The sequence below is a fragment of the Schistocerca piceifrons genome, chromosome 1 (assembly GCF_021461385.2).
Source record: "Schistocerca piceifrons isolate TAMUIC-IGC-003096 chromosome 1, iqSchPice1.1, whole genome shotgun sequence".
NCBI lineage: Eukaryota > Metazoa > Arthropoda > Insecta > Orthoptera > Acrididae > Schistocerca > Schistocerca piceifrons.
Window position 1 is genome coordinate 784,760,250 of NC_060138.1, and position 14,630 is coordinate 784,774,879.

General features: G+C 42.0%; 1 protein-coding gene across 2 annotated transcripts in view; it reads right to left on the reverse strand.

Moving 5' to 3' along the window:
- Window positions 1-12,590, reverse strand: part of LOC124712983 (ecotropic viral integration site 5 ortholog) — a 169,082-nt gene extending 156,492 nt beyond the window's left edge. For both annotated transcript variants that reach the window (XM_047242914.1, XM_047242915.1), the window contains exon 1: window positions 12,157-12,590. The gene's annotated coding sequence lies outside the window, so the exon portion shown is untranslated. The remainder of the gene's footprint in view (window positions 1-12,156) is intronic.
- Between the last annotated feature and the right edge of the window lie 2,040 nt (window positions 12,591-14,630).

Genomic DNA, 14,630 nt, shown 5'->3' on the forward strand with positions numbered 1-14,630 from the left:
CGAGCAAAATCGTGTTCTCCAAAACATTAAGTACCCAAAAAATAAAAAAATAAATTTTAATTTCAATAAGAATAAATGCTTAAACTGCAAAGGGGAGGAGAGTAAAAAAATCACGAGCACTGACAAGGGAACCTCCCCATCGCACCCCCCTCAGATTTAGTTATAAGTTGGCACAGTGGATAGGCCTTGAAAAACTGAACACAGATCAATCGAGAAAATTGGAAGAAGTTGTGTGGAACTATGAAAAAAATACGCGAAATATACAAACTGAGCAGTCCATGTGCAAGATAAGCAACATCAAGGTCAATTTGAGCTCAGGAGTGCCGTGGTCCCGTGGTTACCGTGAGCATGTGCGGAATAAGAGGTCCTTCATTCAAGTCTTCCCTCGAGTGAAAATTTTAACTTTTTATTAACAGTTTATGTGACAAACTCTTATGTTTTCATCACTTTTTTGGGAGTGATTATCACATCCACAAGAAAACCTAAATCGGGCAAGGTAGAAGAATCTTTTTACCCATTCGCCTAAGTGTACAAGTTAGGTGGGTCGACAATATATTCCTGTCATGTGGCGCACATGCCGTCACCAGTGTCATATAGAATATATCAGCGTCTTTTCCTGTGGAGGAATCGGTTGACCTATGACCTTTAGATCAAATGCTTTCGGTTCCCATTGGAGAGGCACGTCCTTTCGTTTACTAATAGCACGGTTTTCGGGTGCGGTCGCAAAACACATACACTAAACTTATTACAGTGAACAGAGACGTCAATGAACGAACGGACAGATCGTAACTGCGAAAATAAAGAAAGTAAATTTTTCACTCGAGGGAGGACTTGAACCTAGGACCTCTCGTTCCGCAGCTACTCACGCTAACCACGGCACCACGGCCCTCCTGAGCTCACATGATCCTTAATCTTGCCTATCTTGCGCATGGACTACTTAGTTTGTATATTTTGCTAATTTTTTTCATAGTTCCACACAACTTCTTCCTGTTTTCTCGATTGATCTGTGTTCAGTTTTTCAAGGCCTATCCACTGTGCCAACTTATAACTAAATCTGAGGCGGGTGCAATGGGGAGGTTCCCTTGTGAGTAAGGAGAAGGGATGACTGAATACCAACAGTCGCTAAGATTTCTTCGCGGTGTAGACATTTTATAGCGTAAACTGGACATAGGATATCCCGCATACCAAAGATATCTTCACGTCTAGGACGAACGTAGGGTGCCCCTTGAATGTCGTCACACTCGTCTGCCTCGTAGGAAACTGAAATAGGGATACTTAAGAGATATGAGCTGAGTACGAAACCGTGGTCGACACCTACTCTTTCAGTAAATATACTTTTCTCCAGATGTTGAAGGATCTTACACAGTACTATTATTTCAACAATACCGATTACCGTACTTCAGAAAATAATGCAATGTGCTTGTTAATAGTTATTCTCTGACATGGGAAATATTTTTATACGTTCACAAAGAGTGAGAATGTTACCTTAGGAAAAATGACAATAAGTGCAAAATGATAAAGTAATATAACGTCAGTCTAAGTCTCCAAAATTCTGTGCCGGTTTGTAAATGTAAGGTAATTTGATGAAGTTAGCGTCAGAAATACATTGAGAGAGCAGTTAAACAATGTGAATCACACCCGTGAAGGAGACGATTAGGTCACTCGCGCTAATAGAGAATGACTACGTACCGAGAAAGCGGCTGTAACGTAATCACCGTAGACGTTATGCTCCATTGGCTTCTGGTTCCGAAAGACATATTTAAGACTTTCTGAATCCGTTCTGGCACAAAGAAACCGTAGCAAGAAGAGTAATTTCTGTCAGTATAAAAACGAGCCGGTTGACATGTTTGGCATCCAACCTCTGTCTGGCCGGTACTGAGTTATACCTTGAGATTTGTTCCAGACTGCGAACTGTTTCCATCTGCCTTGAAAATATTCACAAAGTAAAGTTTTTCATCCCACGGTGCTGCACGCCTGAAGAAGACATATCCATGCCTTTCTGCGACCTGTGAAGTGACGTACCCAACGAATGACAGGACGGTTGGGTGGAGGGCACATATATTTGACGTTGGAATCTTAACCATGCTCCAGCTTGACGTTTTTCGCAAGTACAAGGCATTGCCAGAAGTGACAGGAGCAGTAACTAAGACAAAACCTTATGACTGACTGGGCATCGAAGCTCGAACCCTCCTATTTGTAGTCGAACACTTGTAGTCACTAAGGCACACACAAATAAATGTTTGGAAGGGCGATAGCCGTTCTTCATACCAATAAAAATGAAGTCTTGCGTGGAGGTACTACATAATAATAAATTAACTATATTAGTAACATATTTCAATAAAATAAAATGCGACTGACCCCTAACTCTTAACAATTTGAATACGTGTCTTAAATCATATGCAGGAGTGGGTGGTGTACAAGAATAAAGTACTTCTAACCAACTATATACCCAATGTATCAAACATACGATTTCTTGCAGGGAAGTGGAACACGTGCCAACTGTTCTACAACAAATACATTTTCTCAGCAAAAATACGTTTATATATTGCATTTTGGGTAAATCTTAATGTATATTTTAATTTAACAGCCATTCAAACTTCTTAATAAATTTTAACTTACTTTTAAGACAATTGTTGCCACCAATAATTTACCTTCAGTTCAAAACTGAGATTGTCAAGTATTCTGATGTCTGCACACTGCATATCGTACACACACACACACACACACACACACACACACACACACACACACACACGAAACCGGAACATCTGCGTTCTTAAAAAAATAAATAAACAAAAGAAGAGCCAGACCTGGAAACAATAAAATTCTGTCTGCATGTACTTATACTCGCAAATAATGGGCAATACTTCAACAGACGTGCGTTACCGTGAAGCCAGAGTGAAATCCACTCTCCAGGGCCTTTAACCTTGAAATGACATTTAAGTTTAAAAGCGGTACTTAGGCCTCTGCTGTTCAAGGTAAGCACTGCAGGGTGTCTCTCAGACAGAAGTTGTAACTGGCAGTGACCCTCTCCCACGTTACCAAATTAGCGCCAAAGTTCACTGTTTCCTAGACCCTATCTCGCTGGCCATTGCAAGTTGTAAGGGAGGACCGAACCGTGATAATGCTGTCAGCTCTCTTCCAGTGCATCCCATCCGGCACGCTTTTTCTTCAGCGAATAACTGGGATGGCGGCTTCGTCAGAGACTTTCTAAGAGCGAAAGAGTTGGTAACCCAGTGGTGCCTCACGGCAACACCCACTGGCCCACTGCGAGCTAGTGCCGGGGAAAGCTCCGCACCGCTCGCTGTAATGAACGTATTTTGATCGCGGCGTTACAAACTGCACTTCCGGCGCAGCTATCACAGAACTGGGGGGACGTGCTTCACACACTCTTGATATCGACGACTTGTGTTTAGGAGAAAGTATCTACGACAAATTCTGTAACTCTTTTTACACTGAAGAAGGGAATGAAAACTAACATAAGACAAACGTTGTCTTCTACATCTACATTTATACTCCGCAAGGCAAACAACGGTGTGTGGCGGAGGGCACTTCACGTGCCACTGTCATTACCTCCCTTTCCTGTTCCAGTCACGTATGGTTCGCGGGAAGAACGACTGCCGGAAAGCCTCCGTGCGCGCTCTAATCAATCTAATTTTACATTCGTGATCTCCTCGGGAGGTATAAGTAGGGGGAAGCAATATATTCGATACCTCATCCAGAAATGCACCCTCTCAAAACCTGGACATCAAGCTACACCGCGATGCAGAGCGCCTCTCTTGCAGAGTCTGCCACTTGAGTTTGTTAAACATCTCCGTAACGCTATCACGGTTACCAAATAACCCTGTGACGAAACGCGCCGCTCTTCTTTGGATCTTCTCTATCTCCTCCGTCAACCCGATCTGGTACGTATCCCACACTGATGAGCAAGACTCAAGTATAGGTCGAACGAGTGTTTTGTAAGCCACCTCCTTTGTTGATGGACTGCATTTTCTAAGGACTCTCCCAATGAATCTCAACCTGGTACCCGCCTTACCAACAATTAATTTTATATGATCATTCCACTTCAAATCGTTCCGCACGCATACTCTCAGATATTTTACAGAAGTAACTGCTACCAGTGTTTGTTCCGCTATCATATAATCATACAATAAAGGATCCTTCTTTCTATGTATTCGCAATGCATTACATTTGTCTCTGTTAAGGGTCAGTTGCCACTCCCTGCACCAAGTGCCTATCCGCTGCAGATCTTCCTGCATTTCGCTGCAATTTTCTAATGCTGCAGCTTCTCTGTATACTACAGAACCATGCGCGAAAAGCCGCATGGAACTTCCGACACTATCTACCAGGTCATTTACATATATTGTGAAAAGCAATGGTCCCATAACACTCCCCTGTGGCACGCCAGAGGTTACTTTAACGTCTGTAGACGTCTCCCTATTTATAACAACATGTGTTCTGTTTGCTAATAACTCTTCAATCCAGGCACACAGCTGGTCTGATATTCCGTAGGCTCTTACTTTGTTTATCAGGCGACAGTGCGGAACTGTATCGAACGAATCAGAGGTAGATCTTAACTGCTACAAGAGAAACAGCAACGAAACACTACTATTAACAGAGGCTGCGTCGGTACTGCATCTGCAAAACAAACTAAGAAATTTTGGAAACTTGTCGGAATTTCACCAAGTTTTACTTAATACAACGGTAATCTCTAACAGTCTAAATCGCAAAGACTTTCCTTTCTATTGCTTGTGGCCGTTTTGGGTAGCGTAACTATCATCTGACAAACTTCTTTAATTCAACCCACATGAGGAGCCGATGTGTAGAACAAAAGATTTCAATCCCCAATTGCATAAGTATATTTCACATCTGTAGGCTATCTGAATTCCTTTCTAGCAACGTCTGCTTTATGTTCTTGAAATTAAATAATATTTGAAGTATGAATGTTTGCTGAGGTGACGAATTAAAATTTGTACCAAGGCCGGGATTCGAACGCAGATGTCCTGCTCACTAATACGCTAACAACTACGCCACCCTGACTTTGCACAACTGCACGAACTACCCTAGTACACCTTCCTCCTTAATCCAAATTCCCATTCACGCCTCAGCCCACTTGGTATTCCCCCTAAAATGAAACAGCATTGTAGAGGCTCTCCAACTGTACAGGAATACCACCTCAGCATCGAATGATACAGGGGGTCCTGCTTGAAACCCAACACAGGTGTGTCGCTTCAGTCTGCATATATACGTCGTAGATGGTTGAGACTTGAAAAGATCTTTCGAAGCATATAGTTCCTTTTGTTTAAAACACCTATGCCTGAGTTTCATTCGATAGTAAGGTGCTATTCCAATACATCTGAGAGCCTCTGCAATGTTGTTTGAGTTAAGGGGAACACCAAGTAGCGGAATTTGAATTGAGGAGGAAGTTGTGCTAGGACAATCCGTGCAGTTGTGCAAAGCCACGGTGTCAGGGTGGCGTAGTGGTCAGCACATCTGGCTAGTGAGCAATAGACCTGTGTTCGAATCCCGACCTTGGTACATATTTTCAATTATCGCTTGAGTCTGCATTTATACATCATAGACGGCTGAGACCTGAAAAAAAGTCTCTGGAAGCATACAGTTTCCTTTGGAAAAATGCATGAATAAAATTCGCAGATCTCATTTCAAATGTTAAGCTTCTGAATTGCAAGGTTCGCAGAAGAGCTTCTGTGATGTTTGGAAAGTAGGAGACGAGGCACTGGCAGAATTGAAGTTGTGAGGACGGGTCATGAGTTGTGCTTGGGTAGCTCAGATGGTAGACCACATGGCCGCGGAAAGCAAAGGTCCCGAGTTCGCGAGTCTCGGTGCGGCACACAGTTTTAATGTGCCAGGAAGTTTCAATGACCGGAAAAGTAGTCACCTATGATGATTTAATACTGATGAGACCATTCGCCTTTAAGTTCTTGGAAAAAAAAGTGTAATGCAGTTCAGTTCACGCAGTAGATTTTTCGTGACAACGTCTGCATTAAATCATATCAAGTGTTTGGTATTAATATACGTAATTATCCGTCTCTTTAATACAGTAGCTACATAGCAGTATAATGGTAGTAGCGTGGACTTACCATAAGGTTGGAGTGTCGCTGACTGCTGTATGATCGCTTTGTACCGATTTTTTCGTTTCCTTTTCGACATTGCCGTAGCCTTCGCGCTTCTCTCGGTCCTGGACTTTTTAGGCTATTTGGATTCCTTTCGATGCGAGTTTTCCTCTTACATGCATCTTCCATAATTCCGAACGCTGTTGCATCTTCCATTATTTTGTAATTTTTAATTTAATACCGATTTGAACTTGTTGCAGCGAATATTTGTTTATTACTTTGCGTTCTTGCAGTGCTACGCACGATATTCACAATGATAAGCGAATCAGTGTTTTGTACAGCTAAACGCGTTTCCTTGCTACACTAGTTTACAACTTCACACAGAGTAATTTGTAACAATCACGCGAAGGACGTCACAGGCAAAACAAATACTGTATGACAAACTTGTACAGACATGATATATCCATTGAGGGCTCAACCACTGTTTACTTATTAGTCTCGTAGTTATGAGCGATTCAGATCTGACGGAAATCTGCCACAAAACGAAGTTCGACTGACGAGCGAACGGACGTTTAAACGCCAACAATATTAAAATTCAATTAACTATAATCAACTAATCAAATATAGCACTGCGCAAAGCTGAACGGACGCAGTAATTAACAACGATGAGCGGCGTCAACATATTCTAATTAAGCCAACAGTCCTGCTGTTCTAGAAATTATGAATGTATTTTCGGCGGTAAAGGTCGGCTAATTGATCCCAGGCGTCGAAAGCAAGTCAACGCTATACGCGAGAAACAACGTCACGTCTTGAAAGGTCATTTTCTGCTTACATAACACAAACTGTGCACCTGTTCTCTCTATCATGCTTTCATCCGAATCACTCTCACTATAGAAACATCGCTAATTTTTGCGAATTCCTTGGAATAATAGTGGTAAACAGACAGCGATCTGAACGATGGGCAACAGCGATTGTAAATAGCAAACATTGTTCACTGTCTGTAGAACTAATTTGTCCTACCTGCATTACGGCGAGCTCGGACGCATCTAAGCAGCAATTAGGAATGGAACATACGTAGAATTACGATGAACGTAAAAGCTGTTAATTTACGTTTGGTCACTTCCCAAAGCGAAACTGGAAATATTGGTATAAAGTACGCCGACGAACAAAGCTTATTTTAACATGCTTAGCTTCCACATACTGTAACTAACCTTACGTAATGGTGTAAAGGAAAGGGCAATTGGCAACTAGCACAAGTCTTCTTTCTGCTAGAGGGTACTATGTATAAAAATGTCGTTCCCCCCAGACGAAAACTGACACACCCCTTCCTAACTATTGACAACGTCCGTCTGTGCACCACAAAGTATGCACATCTGACAGTGAGATTTCTACATAGTTGAGCGCAGGTAAAACAAATGATGTCATGAATACCGGTCAGTACAGTCATCACTGCTCTCATATCGCTACCTGCACCTTCTCAGCCATAACTTGCGCACTGAAGGTGCAAGCATGGAGTCAAAACACTGAGCCGAAACAAAGATGCCTGACTAGTAAATCGTACCTATCTGACATACTGTCTCCTCTACTTTCTTTCAGTCACCAGTGTTATTTTGTTACATCTTTCGTGAAAGTAGTAAGAGGATGGTCATTGGCAATTACAGTAAATTCAGATTAATGACAAATTAAATACCAACAGTCATATAGTGATAACTAATAGTACACTGCTACACTCGGGTTCACGACGACCTTCAAACGTCATGGCTACGGTTTCTCGAGGTTTGCACAGAGGTAGTATTGACACCAATGCCGCGGCCCACCACCTGTCCAGCATCACAAAAGCATACTTACATATTATGTGAGTGTATACATTTTCAGCTCGTTTATTTTCTTTGTATTATGATGACAAATCCTATAGCACTGGCAAGGAGTGGTCCTCAGCGCTGACATCGACTTCTTGAAAAATGTATATTGTGATGTAGATTAAGGTCCAGCGATTCGCACCCTGCAGCCATTTACACTGGTGGGTCCACGTTTGCAAGTGAGCGACGAAAAACAATTTCAGATTTCGCTTGATACTCTATAGCTTTAAAAATGGAAACGATTTACGGAGTTGTTGCGTAGTGTAATGGTGAAGGTACTAACTTCACATGCAACAGGTTGTTGGTTCGGGTCTCGTCAGGTACATTGAAATTTTTAAAAATCTTTATCGAAATGACTGATTATTATTTCTGTTCAGTTAATTGGTTGAAATGTAGATTTTTCTATTCATTTGTCACGCCATATTAGTCATCATATGAAATACATCATTAGTTGTCATTTTGCTTCCTATCAATCTTTTTCCACTTGGAATCCTTGTTCACGTGATTTTGGTTAATGCTACATATTAACTTCGATTTAATTGCTACCATTTTGTAGCCTGACATTTCCGTCCATGTTACTGCATTCATTATTTCTGTCTCATTTAGTTTGAATTTCGTTTTACTTATAATCATTGCTTTCATTTAAATCATGATTCACGTTATTTTGTCCATAGTGTAATAAGAATTTATCTTTTAAATGTTTGTATAACAATTGCCATCCATAAAGGCGTACATCTTGTAACGAAAAATACATTTTGATACCACTGCACAGTAAATATAAATATATTACTTTATGTTTTGTTTTGGACTGACAGATCAGCATATTTAAATGTTCAAACATTATGATAGATAAATAAAAATAAACTCACATGCACAAAGATTACAAGTGGAAAAAGATTGATTGGAGCTGAAAATAAGAGCAATTCTATACGTTAAAACGTTTAGACAAAGGAATATAAATGAAAGAAATTCCATGTTAACCAATTAATCGAATAAAAATGAACAGAGTCATTCGATAAAGATTTAAAAATATAAAAAAATCAATGTCCTTGACGAGGTTCGAACCGAAGAATTTTGCATGTTAGGTCAGTACCTCAACTTTTTTTATCTCATTTTGTTCGTTGGATTTGTCCAGGGCGGACGTTCCATGACACCTGTTCAAGTTCATCGTTGACCCGTTCACTCAGTTTTTTCGTTACAGAGGGACACCATTAGGCTGTGCTCCCAGTCTGTAATTGTTACTCATTTAAAACTATAGATCATCATGCGAAATTCTGTTTTTTTTTTCCATCGATTACTCGCAAAAGAGTGCCCACCAGGGCGAGCTGTTGCAGGATGTGATTCCTTGCACCTTAACCTACATCAATATACACATTTTTTTCAAAAACTTGACCCTACAACTACGGACCTCTCCTTGAGAGAGATGACCACGGGGTCAATTAGTAAATTTTGCACAAGACTAAAGTCAGAAGTCAACTTAGCGGGAGATAGTTCTGCTCAGACAGCATTTACCGTTCTGTCTCTTTTGCTCGGTCGACCACACACAGAAATGTAAAGCATAAAGATTTAAGGAATTTGGTCCATTTTAAAATAAAACACTAGGTATCTTTTCTTCTTTTACAGATGGAGCACGGCGAGTTCATCCCTAAAGATTAAACAAAACTCACGGATTAGACCCTGGGCCTGACTCGACTGCTGCCTGAAAGGCAGTGAGACGAGTGATCTATGGTCGTGGGATATTTGATCAGCTGGTTGCCAGTCCCTCCAGTCATTATCGCCAGTAGATGAAGCCTGATGATGCCGCAGCTTTTTTATTCTAGCAGCTCCCCATTTGGCCTTAAAAGGGCTGAGTGGACCCCATAGCAGATCTCCCCATCTCAGAAAGAAAAACCTGCAGAATGTTCCGGGAATTGAACCCGAGTCGTCCTGCACAGAATGCAGCGACGCAAAAATTTCTCTTTTGGTGTTCGTTCTTTCGATGCGTTTCTTCATTTTTTAGTTTGTCAGGAGTTCTCTGAGGATGTCGCATGACATCTTTCACATTCTTTCGATGAGTGTGGCCAGTCCCTTGAACAAACAGGCTAGGAAAAAAAAAAACTTCCGGCTAAGGAGGCGACCGCTGAACATTTTGAAGCATTTCGCAAAATCAACGCCGTAGCTTTTTAACTTTGACGAATATAAAACGCAAAAGAACGTCTCAAGACAATATTTTAACAAGTTACACAGAAGCCAGGTGATTGTGTCCTTGTTGCAACTCACGAATTGTGATACCGCCACGATGCGAAACAGTATCATGTCGAAGTTGGTGGCCATGCATGTAAAATATCGGTTTCATCTTCCAGTAAGGCTATGGCCAATGTTTGCTGCGATACAAAAGGGGCTTCTCTTACTGATTGCCTTGGGAACGAGAAATCACTAATCGGCTTGTTACGCTAGCCCGCTGACCCAAATAAAAGAGAAAGTACATGAAAAGTCTATTATCTTTAGTAAAAATTTAGAAAATATATTTGCCAAAAGACGCTTATATAAAGAGAAAACTGAAGGATTTTAAGATGAGATTTTTGGAACATTCTTCCCATTCACTAATTTTAGCAGCTCCTGACCTGTACCCACAGCTAGAGCAATTTATGACATAAAAGGAGATTACGAGAAGAAGAGCGTTAATTACCTACAAAAGTTTTTCCACTACAGAGTCGAGGATTTTCTCTCGTCTACATATGAATGTAAATAAGTCTTTCTTGGACATAGCAAAGCCAACAGCAAATAAGAAGTGGCCACGCAGTTATAATTTGCAAGCCACATTTCGCAGCTGTTCTAAAGTGAATCGAACCGTCGAAGTGAAGCCAACACGGGACTCGGCCGAAGCAGTGAGCTAAGCATGGGAGCGCGCTAGTGGGGGAGGGGGGAACGAGGTTACAGATGAAAGTCGCCAGCCAAGCTAGCCCAGGCATGCAACAGCGGCCGCCGGGTGCAGGCGCACTCTCGCGTTACGGCGAGGGCCGCTCGCTTCAACATCCGTTTCACCAGCACTCGTTGCCCGAACCTCCACTGCGGTAAAGAAGCACTATGCACTAAACTGCTTCAAGTGTTGTGAAGACACAGATGGTGCTACACTTATAGGGAAGCTGCGAATTATAGAGGTATCGAAAACTGAGTAATATAGCACTTTTTGCTGGAAACTATCGTCTCCAGGGGGAAAACATTAACATAGTTTCGACCTAGATCGACGACGCCCGGGGATAACGGGGTCCCCCTTCCCCTATCTCTCAGGGGAAAAATATAATGTAGTCAGCTGTAATTATTTTAAAGAAATGATTTAGAAATCGGTACGTAGTTTTTTTAACTGTTTTGGAACTGAAACTTTCTTTTGGCTGTTTACAAGACGCCATTCGTCTTGCAAAATATTAAAAATACTCCATACCCCCAAGTCTAGCCCCCCCCTCCCCCCAAAAAAAGAAAATTACCGTACAGGCGCCCTTGGCTTACACTGCAGGTCTAGGCTCAAAATAACATTTCGAACGCCACCCAATGCCCATCCGTTATAGCGTATAAATTTAATAGACCAAAAAATAATCTATTCAAGTAGAAGAGCGTATTACCGAAACGTGTAAAACTTCTGCAAAGTCACGCGTGGCCAATTTGTGGACACGACAATAAAAGACAATAGAGTTGCGAGAAACAGCTGTTGCTTTTCAGATGCCCAGCCGTCAATTGCATGCGCTACTCTTTTACGATGAGTATGCAGAACAACGTTCTCGCCAGTGGTTCATGATCGGAGAGCCTGGCATGACTGTTCGTGAGTGCGTAGACACGTTTATAAGCTCGTTACAATGCTGTCCCCGCTGAGCCTGACTGTCCCTTTGTGCGCACCGGAAAAACACACAGCAGGTGGCTGGCAAGTGCACACACGCATGTACCTGTCCCTCCTGAGAACTCCCAACAGGAACGTTAACAATATACAGGTGAGTAAACACTTGAGAAGACGGTAAATAGACAACGACTGGTCGTGAACTAAAAGCGAATGTATTTTGAACATATATCGTGCTTTTTTGTGTTTAAAGAAGGGATGATTGTAAGATTTTCTTGATCCAAAACATTCAAATAATGTAAATGGTCAAAGATGTTATTTCTGCAAAATTCGCAGGAAAAAATATGGTACTGTGTGTAGCACTATCACACAATACTTTTTGAGTAACATGTAATAACTTTTTAATAACACTTACCTAAAGTCTTTGGGTCTTGCTAGAGTACAATGTCACGTCACAGATGGAAAGCGATGTCCAGGATAAATAAACGAACACAAACAGAAACACTTCTGCGAACCAGTCACCCCGACCAAAATTTTTGCTTCGTGACTGCTATTCGTTCGATGCGCAGAAATCGAAGCAAATGAATTTCACTTCACAGTTCCCAACGAACAGGTGACTCCTACAGCTCGATCACATTCCAAGCAGGCGGTTGCCCACCCGCGGCCGCCGAGGCTGTTAATATCACTGGGAAAGTTGCAATCTTATGCCGAATTGTTCGCTTACGGAGCGCAGAAACGACACGTCATCACGTCGGCCTTCACCTGGCAGCCTGGCAAGCGCGAGCACCGTTACACGAGCGTTGCGGGCGAGCGCGAAGCCCCCAACACCTGCCACTGTCTCCGTCCGACTGCAACACAACGACTGGATCGGCGGCGACAGCTCTGCCCACGCAGCGCCTCCTATGCTACGGTGGCGCTGCCACGCGGCGGCCGTGTACACCAGCCGGCCGCCTACCTCGCTCGTCGTTCCGCTGGACAGCCGGTTCGCTGCCCTTCTGCGTTGCGACTCACGGTTCTCACTCTGAGAACTGACAATGTCGTGAAGTACAGAGGGTAGTCACTGGCAGCGCTTATTAGATTCGTAGGTAACTAACTATATTTATGTATGCGATGTATAAACGTGTAAATTCTGTTTGTGTATCCGTAGTATCAATACACGACAGTATATAAATAAATGTAACAGTGTTACATGAATCTGAGGTCTGGAGCTCTCTTACGAATTTTATAAACAGCATAATTTTCTGCTTCATTCATGTTTAATATTTACATTTACTTCAGTACGACGCGTTTCGACGCTAGCTGCTATTTTCAGGTGCACGTCTTATACACTATTTTGTATGACTACGTTCCCCAGCGGTACGATGTTTTTTTGTTATCTGTGCCAGCGGGGTTAAGTGGGTAAGTCTTTCCGAGAAATTTACACTGGGATACGATCCATATATTTTTCTGTCTTACTTTAACATGGGATACATTCATTAATATAATATATTACTTATGAACAGAGTGAATGTACACACCAACAGCGTACAAGGACATGGAAAGGTTGATTGACTATTACTGCCGAACAATCATTGAGAAAAGTTACACCCACTAAGCATCTCGGTGTACGCGTAAGGAGCGAACAGAAGTGGAACAACCAACAGAAGTGGAACAACCGCATAAATCTAATCTCAAGAAAGGCGGATGTTAGATTTCTTAGAAGAAACATCAGGAAGAGTAGTCCACCCACGAAGGAGCTATCTTACAAAACCCTCGTTCGACTACTATTTGAATACTGTTCGTCAGTCTGGGGTACGTAACAGGTAAGACAGAGAGAAAATAGAGAAGATCCAAAGAAGAATAGCCCCATTTCGCTACAGAGTTATGTAAGCTCAAAAGCATCACAGAGATACTCATCCGCCTCCAGTGGTAGAGGCTACAACATGGACGTTACGTGTGTTACTGTTAAAATTTGGAGAGTGTCCGCTCCTAGAATAGTCAACCAGTATATTGCCTTCTCCCACCCATATCATGCTAAACGTCAGATCAAAACTAGGGAGATTCTAGTCGATACTAAGTCTTAGAACTAATGACGGCATTGGGAGAACCAGTCCTGACAAAACTCTACCATCCGGTGAGCAAGATGTATGAGACAGGCGAAATACCCTCAGACTTCAAGAAGAATATAATAATTCCAATCCCAAAGAAAGCAGGTGTTGACAGATGTGACAATTACCGAACTATCAGTTTAATAAGTCACGGCTGCAAAATATTAACGCGGATTCTTTACAGACGAATGGAAAAACTAGTAGAAGCCAACCTTGGGGAAGATCAGTTTGGATTCCGTAGAAATATTGGAACACATGAGGCAATACTGACCCTACGACTTTTCTTAGAAAGTAGATTAAGGAAAGGCAAACCTACATTTCTAGCATTTGTAGACTTAGAGAAAGCTTTTGACAATGTTGACTGGAATACTCTCTTTCAAATTCTAAAGGTGACAGGGGTAAAATACAGGGAGCGAAAGGCTATTTACAATTTGTACAGAAACCAGATGGCAGTTATAAGAGTCGAGGGGCATGAAAGGGAAGCAGCGGTTGGGAGGGGAGTGAGACAGGGTTGTAGCCTCTCCCCGATGCTATTCAATCTTTATATTGAGCAAGCAGTAAAGGAAACAAAAGAAAAATTTGGAGTAGGTATTAATATCCATGGAGAAGAAATAAAAACTTTGAGGTTCGCCGATGACATTGTAATTCTGTCAGAGACACCAAAGGACTTGGAAGAGCAGTTGAGCAGAATGGACAGTGTCTTGAAAGGAGGATATAAGATGAAAATCAACAAAAGCAAAACGAGGATAATGGAATGTAGTCGAATTAAGTCGGATGATGCTGAGGGAATTAGATGAGACAC